Source organism: Gymnogyps californianus, chromosome 9 (assembly GCF_018139145.2).
Source record: "Gymnogyps californianus isolate 813 chromosome 9, ASM1813914v2, whole genome shotgun sequence".
Taxonomy (NCBI): Eukaryota; Metazoa; Chordata; class Aves; order Accipitriformes; family Cathartidae; genus Gymnogyps; species Gymnogyps californianus.
The window spans coordinates 2,667,225-2,675,253 of record NC_059479.1 but is presented as its reverse complement, the minus strand read 5'-3'; positions in this window follow the sequence as shown (position 1 = coordinate 2,675,253).

Below are 8,029 nucleotides of genomic sequence, written 5' to 3'. Positions count from 1 at the left end.
CTTTTATTGCAGCATACAATCTTAATAATTTGTGGAAAAGATGACATTTCCAAAGAGACCGAAATGCTTATTGGCCACTTACTCCGTTCTCGTGCCTGCCTAGGTGGTGGCACAGTCCTCCACCTTGTCTCGTAAGATAATGTATTAAAACTGTCAAGCTACCAATCGTTAAGCTACCACAAGCATCCACAGCATGCAAAATTATTCTGCTTTAAGCACAGTTTTAGGTGATCTTCCTCAGGTTTTCTTCTCTCCAGGATGTGAACCTGGCTTCCAGTAGGCAATCAAGTTACACAAATTTCTGCAAAATATAGCAAGAAGTGAATCCATTTATAACTACATCTTGGAAATAGCCTTTAAAATAGAAAGAAATCTTTCCCAAAGATAAGGGGTTTTTGTTTTAGCGAAGAAAAATCTGTCTATAGGTGATATCTCAGATAAAAAACATTAACATAGTCTACGAGTAGCTGCCCCAAAATGAAACTCAATCTGTGGTAATTTTTTTGTTGCATGCATGTGTGTTTCTTGTGAAAAATGGAATTTCCTACTCAGAAAGTCAGAACAACATGTACAAGTGGCCCAAATTGTTTTTGATTAACAAGGTTTTCTGCCTGGAAGTCACTTTATCTTCATCCCATTAGCTGGACTCAACAAAACAAATGAATCTAATGCATTAGGCTGAAACACATTCTTGCTGTGTGAATGCAAAGAAAAATCCTCCTTAAAAGCCATGCAACCATCTTATATGTAATGTAGTTTTTCAGCTTAATATTCCCCTTTGAGTTTATACGAAGAGAATGCAGTGTTTTCCACCTCCTTTCATTGTCAGCTCACATCATGCTTATGTCTCTTATTCTCAGGTATGAACCATGCAACGTTGTGATGAATTGGCTGGTGTGATGTAACTTTGGGCCACTTAGATACCTATTCCATACGGGGTTTGTAGCTCTTACCCTTTGAACAAATACATTTCCTGGATTCTATTTTTGGAAAAGATCGCATAAAGGTGATATTTTTGCCATGGGATCAACAAGTAGGAAACTTGGCTGTGTAAAAAAAGCCTGCATGCCGTGAGGACCACCTCGCACCTTGTGCGCTAATCAAAGCAAATTATTCACTTCCACGTCTTAGTCTGATTTTCCTTTTTTGTAATTATCTGTGAGGAAGTTTATTTTTCCTTGAATATTATTTCAAGTTGCATGCTTAGAAAGTCAGATGTAATCTAACTTTTATTGTCCACACAAAAACATGCATTTTGGTACTTGTTCTGTGACTGTTCAGGAGTTATTCCAAATATCCAATTTCCAGATTGATCCATTGTTGTGTTTTCATAACTATTCCAAATAATCTCTTTTCTGGACTATTAATAGATAGCTGAAATGTGTTTTTGCGAGGAAGAAAGTGGAGTTGCACGAGTATTACCAGAATGCTTCAGGGCATTTTGCCCTCTAATTCCACTCTATCCTCAGTATCTCTGCTATAGAAAATGTATTTAGATTCAAAGTTATCTTGGGAACTATTAGTATGTGCACTTGAATTTATTTGGCGTTCTGCATAAGTAAATATGAATATCCAGACAGAGACTATGATCGTGTACCCTAAACAAGATCTGTTCTTGATTATATAAAACCTGAAGCTGACTGAATTTTCATATTTTATTTTGTTTTTAATTTCTCTGATCAAAGTAATGTGTAGGTTTGTTTTATTCTTAGGAAAGAGTTGTCGCTAGAAAATAGCAATTAGGAAGGACTCTTCCAAATTCTGCCGAACAAGATGGTGATACCTCTTACCAGCACCAGAAAAATTGTGTGCTTAACCAAAGGGCAGTGTCCTAACTGGAAACCTAGTGGGAGTGCTAGTGCTCTTTCTGGTTATACTTCAGTATATTGTCTAAGCCAAACAGCCAAGAGAATGAATTTGCACATGATATGTGTTTCCTTAGTGCTCGTTATCTTGTTACTTAAAAATTGCCCGTGAAAAAGTGAGCACATTCATAGGAACATGACTAAAATATTCTTAATAGAAAATATACGAAAACAAAACGTTATTCAAATTAAACAAAATATACAATTGCAACTGGCGCTGTTGTGTTCAGCTCCAGTAGGCACACTGAATTGTCTTTTTTCCAAATGGATAATTTATTTAATTAACCAAGATGCAATGAATTTTAAATTGTATATTAAAATGGAAAAATTAGGTAGTTAGGAAAAAATATGATGTGGCTCACATTCTTACTCACTGTTAGGAAATTTTTTATTGCGTAATTAAAAATTGCAGATGGCAGTTTACCCTAACATGAATTTTGTCCACAAAAAATGTTTTCCTTGACCGTGTTGACGTGATGGGTTTGAATAATTTTTGAATATTTTTTAGATTCAAACTAATACACCTGTAGAAAATTATTCTTGCTCACGTGTAACTTTTCACAATGGATAATGAAGTTTTTCTTTTTTGGTCACTGTTTTTCATCTGGGAATATATTGTATGTTTAACATGAAGAAATCTAAATGTGCTTTATGTATATCCGGTCTTTTACATTTAAAGCAGAGCCAGCATGTACAAAGACCTTTTTTTCCAGAAAATTTCATATAAACTTTATTCTGCAGCTTCTATTGGGAATCGTACATCTCTGCATTACCCTGCTTGATCCTGTTTATCTGCCTAATTCAAATGCAACCCTGAAGGATATAAACACAGTGACAGTTTTTAAACATACTTTCTGATAATCAGCACAAACTATTACTTGAACCTATTCAATAACATGACAGACAGACGGAATTCAATGACCCTCAATAACAACAGATAAAATCTCATTGTATAAAATTGTATTATGACATGATTGTGTTGTCTTGAGTTATGACTTGGGTTGACTGCAATATGGCATGCTCTTTCTTTAGGAAAAGATGATACTTATTGACACGGAGATAATGCAGGATCTAAATTGTGCAGCCCAAGTTTCTGCAATGAAGAAAACCCCAAAGAGTAAAAAGATGCATGTGTACAACCAGGAGACAAATAAATAGTTAAATATTAGTCTTTTGTTAGCAAGAATAACACTTTTACTTTATGCAAATTTCTTTGCTTGGGGCAGATCCTTTGGTAGCTCACATTGACATTCGGTGGCTCAGTTTAGTCTCCAGTACTGTTAGGAAAACGGATCACTGCAGAGCAGATCGGCATCAGAAATCTCTGCGAGTGGCTGTCAGCAAGAGGCCTCCTTCCGTGGGATCCGGCAAACCAAGCTGATTCCTAGACTAAGATGGCAGCATGTTGCCCAAATGGATATTTAGTGGTCAAAATAGCCAAAGTGACTTAAGAACATCAGGTTCCCTTAGCTGTTGGGGGAACTCATATTGGTAACTAAGATGATAACAGTTCCCGGCCAGGAAAGCCAATGTTTCCACCTTCTGTCCTTCCCCTCTTGGTCTGAGCTCCCAACTCCAGGGAACGTGGAACATTGCAAAGTCAGCATACTATAGGGTGTCTGGTGGGGTAAAATTGCTGAAAGCGAGAATAGCACAAAGGATGTCTAACTTTCATGTTTACCCATCATCGTATGTCTTTGATGAGGCTCCAGATAATGTGCAAATGTAGCAAAGTCCGGAAGGGATTGCTGCTGGGGCTGCTGGTGGTTGTTGGCCAGATCTGGCCGAGGTTGTGCTCTTGGTGTCTTGGAGATTTGTGGACAGACATGTGATTCTGATCGTGTTGGCCACCCTTCCCACCCCCCAAAAAACCACCTCAAAACAACAAAACCAAACCAAAATCTCATTTTTTTGCATCTTTAGGAAAGGTGTTTTGGTATATAGTGAGAAACTTCCCAATGTCTTCAATCAGACTGAATGAGGTAAAATAACCATTAAAAAGTGTCCAGCAGGGTAATGCTCTTTCTCTTTTCATTTGAGAGCAATAAAGATTTTTGTCAAAAAAGCCAACGCTTCTGACCATTGAGATTCCCAGTGCATTCAGATGTTGAGGGTTTTGGGTTGGTTTGCCCGCATCACGCGGTATAGCCAATGATTGTATAAAACTTCATTATTACAAGCAGGTTAGAAACGCAGAGCTTGTTCTGAATAAATAATTCTGTATCTATTCTGCAAGGTAGGAAGGACACTTAGGACATTCAACCTCTCTAAGGATGCCGTGAGCAGGAAGTATATGTGGCAGGAAAACAGATTTATGGTCAGGTAAATACAGGGAGAAAAAAGACATGCACAGTATATAGCATTACTTGGGTTTACATACAAACATAGAAGCCATAGCCATTGCATGCATTCACAGGTTAAAATTTAGTATGGATAGAAGAGTGCAATATCTTGAGTCATTTTGATTACTGGTGAGATAAAATCGATGTCCAAATACTTCCTTACTGGCAAAAAACCACTGAAAATGATGATCCGCTGTATAATATAAAAATCCAATCCCATTAACCTGAGCGAGGATACAAAACTACAAACTGCCTTTAAACAACTGCTGTTGTTGTTTCCTTAAACTTGGTTTTCACAAAATCATTTCTTAGAGAAACGTATATATTGGCTGTGTTTGCTTTGACGGCCTGGCAGCACCCAGCCTGCCTGTTGTGGTCCGCCATCAATCCAGGGAGCCCAGAGCGATGCTCGGCTCTCTGCTGCCACCCTGTTATCAGAGAGGGACTGCTGGGAAGAGGGGCGCGGGGTGCTATGTCCAGAAATGTCGTGGTCTAGAACCGCCTGCCCTAAGCGATATGGAATAACCCGATCAACTCCAAGTTTTCTGGAGCGGCTGCACCCACCGAGTTTACGCGTACGTGCGCGCACGTGTTTATCGCGCCTGTGAAATGCAAGGATGCTCTTAAAGCCCTGCCTACCCGCCGCGGTGACTCCGTACCGTGGTGCTGCCTGGCCGGGGGCTGCTCTGCTTTCGCATAAATAGTCTCTCTTACCTCTGAAGTTTTTCCTCCTCTCCTACAGCAGTGCTAGGGGTCAGGCACACAAAGGTGCTGTCCCCTGATTGCAGCAAACACCGCCATGTGTTGTATGTTTGATGAATTAAAAGGATGCTGCCAACTTAATTACACTGTAACCCTTCAATAAAGGAAGGGCAGAGCTGATTAACTAGTGAATAATTGGGGGCTGATTGATGGCTTTCTCCCTCACTGCTAAAGGCTGTATATATAATTATTTTGCCTGTGGGCCTAATTTTGCCACTGTTAGCTTCCACTTTTGTCATCAGCTGTAATTTATGGATGGGGCCTGAAGCCTTAAAAAAGGCTGGAAAATGAAATAGCCCCGAATCCCCAGATATGTCACCTGGAAATGGCCAGCAGGCAGCCTTTAACGTCAACATTTGCAGCCATTTAGCAGCATTAACACCTCATGCTTAGCTGGAAAATAATATTATCATTTGTCAACAACTATCATAATATAGATTTTTTTCCTGACATGTAATAATGTTGCATCACTCACACCGATGATTTAATATATGTTTTAAATGCAAGATCAATTTATTGTAACTGAATAGAAAATTCTTCTAGGAATGCACTTGAAAAAAAAGAGAGCAAGAGAAGGACGGCCCATGTCCTTTCATTGCATTGGCAGGTTGGCTACAGAATTAATGTGTCAGTCTCTAAAGAACCCCCAAAATCACTGCAAACTAAGATGGTTTGTGAAACTTAGTTAAAAAAAAAAAAAATACTCTTTTTTTATTTGAACTTTGAAAGATGCAGTAGCAGTTTCAAAGAAAATATAGTTAATAAAGTAGCAAACTCCTCTCCGCTGTACTTAAAAAACATTGTGGGACAATTTTCCATCTACAGTCAATCAGCGGAGCTGCATATGAACCCATATAGCTACGCTGGTTTGCGTGGGATGTAGATCTGGCCCTTTGTATTTTAAATTGAAATAAGATTTCTTATTTTTTTCAGAGAGACAAAAGCTAATCATTAATGCTGCAAAGTAATAGTAAAAGCCAATCTGTTTTGAAGGATTGAATTGCCTCAGTGGCAGAGAGGAGAGATGCCCCCCAAAAGAAAGCCTATTTTGGGAAAATACATTCTTATTAGAGCTGCTCCAGCGGCCGCGTGCGAAGAAGCGCTGCCTGTTTTATATTCCACAAAGATTTTTTTCAATAAAGTAATAACAACTTAGACTCACTTTTTTTTTTTTTTGGTAACCCATATTTAAACATTGCAGAGAGGAGGCTTCTAATTTATAAGCCAAGATACACAAATCCTCTCTCTCAAATTTCCTTTGTTGTTTTGTCCTCACGGAGCGCTCCCTTGCCTATGAATCACATAAAGATTTGAAGAACTTTTCAGTCAAAGCTCAGTAGTGTGCCAGTGGGCACTGGCCAGGAAAAAAAAAAAAAGATTGATATTTGCCCTCTCTTCTTATCTGCACTTGATTTATAAGTCAGTGCGAGTATGCAAGAGAAATAAAGGCAAAGACCTTGATGCCTCCCTGTGGAGAATATGCACCATTTGGATTGAAGGCATGAAAGAGGAGAAATTAATGGTAAGCTGTTCATCTGTCACTACTGCCAGCCTGATGGTTTTGCAGAGAAGGAGAGGACTAGATGACATGCCCTCCAGTCAAGGGCATGACTGCCCGCTGTTCTCATATTATAAACACAGTGCTTTGGGTTTCTGAGGGATTTAAATTTAAATTATACTGTACTTTGGGTAGGCAAATCTTTACACAAGTTTATTTTCTTGAAGTATTAACATGCAGGATTTTGCTGGCTTTATGTGGAAGAAAAATAAAAATTAAGTCCCCCTATTTGATAAAAATGTGTAGCAGACTCTTAAAATGTATCTGTATTTTTAAAGCAGTGTGTTATAGTGTAATGAGATTTAAATTTATATATGCATTGAAGATTTAAGCACATGCATAAATAGATAAGCTTTAGTTATTCTACTTTCTGGCGCGTAGGAAAAGATTAAAAAGTTCAAAATAGGAGTTGAATGGTTTTTTTTCTATTAAAATGGTATAATACTAACTGCTGCTATCGATGACAATATTAGGAACACATCTGGAGGATACAAACTGACATAAAACTTTCATGTTGTGCTAAACGACAAGAAAAATGTACTTATTGCTAAATGACTTGTTTTCTGTGCTGAGCATTCGTGTACCCTCTTGCTGCTGCTGAAATATTTTTGTACAGTACCTAGCACAAAGGATCGCTGGTCTGCTTGAGTCCTCGAGATGCTTCTGCCACACCGGTGAACCGTAATGCGTATCACACGAGGCATCGGTGCTGATGGTGCCTGGCGTGGTTTGGATAAATGCAGATAGGTATGAGAACTGGTTTGCACTGTGCACGCATTCAGGGTTCAGATTCTGTGACGTTACTGCCACCCGCACCCACCAGCTATTTAAAGCCCTCTTTGCTGAGCCCCAACAGTGGGACGGGAATTTCTGTTTTCCGTTAAAAAAAGGAAAAGCGAGTTGCTAGTCCACTGGTTTTAAATTACTTTGGGTTTTATAAACCAGAAGCCAAAAAAAGACTCTGTCACTTACTTTTGTCAAAATCTCCTGAGTTTGGAGCTAATTTCGTTGTTTCCCGAGGCTTGAGTCATGATTCCTGAAATCCTGACTTAGGCGACAGATTTCAATAAAATAATTGTGCTCAAGTAAACCGATGTTTGCTCTTACTACGGGAAACTTAACGACTTGCGTATCGCTTCTGAAAGAACTGTAAATCTTCCACAAACCTGACAAAGGTAAAGCAGTCAGAGAAGAGGAGATGGAGGTTGGTCAGGCATGAGGTGGTCCTTCAGGAAGGAAGGGGCATCCTTCTCTCCAATGTGACTGGCATCTCCGAAGCATCATGCTTTGATTTTTTAATCTTTTCTACTTTCCTCCCCATGCTGTTGCAGGAGGGCTTACCCTGCCTCTCGCTCCGGTGTTGGGGCACCGAGCCTTTGCTTTCCTGGGCTCCTTCTCCTCCTGAGCCCATTCACGCCATGCCTGAGGGCTTCGCTTTCTTGTGCACTGTAATCAACCTTCTCCATCCCCTGTCGGGAAAACCCTCAGCAGGGTGATTTCTA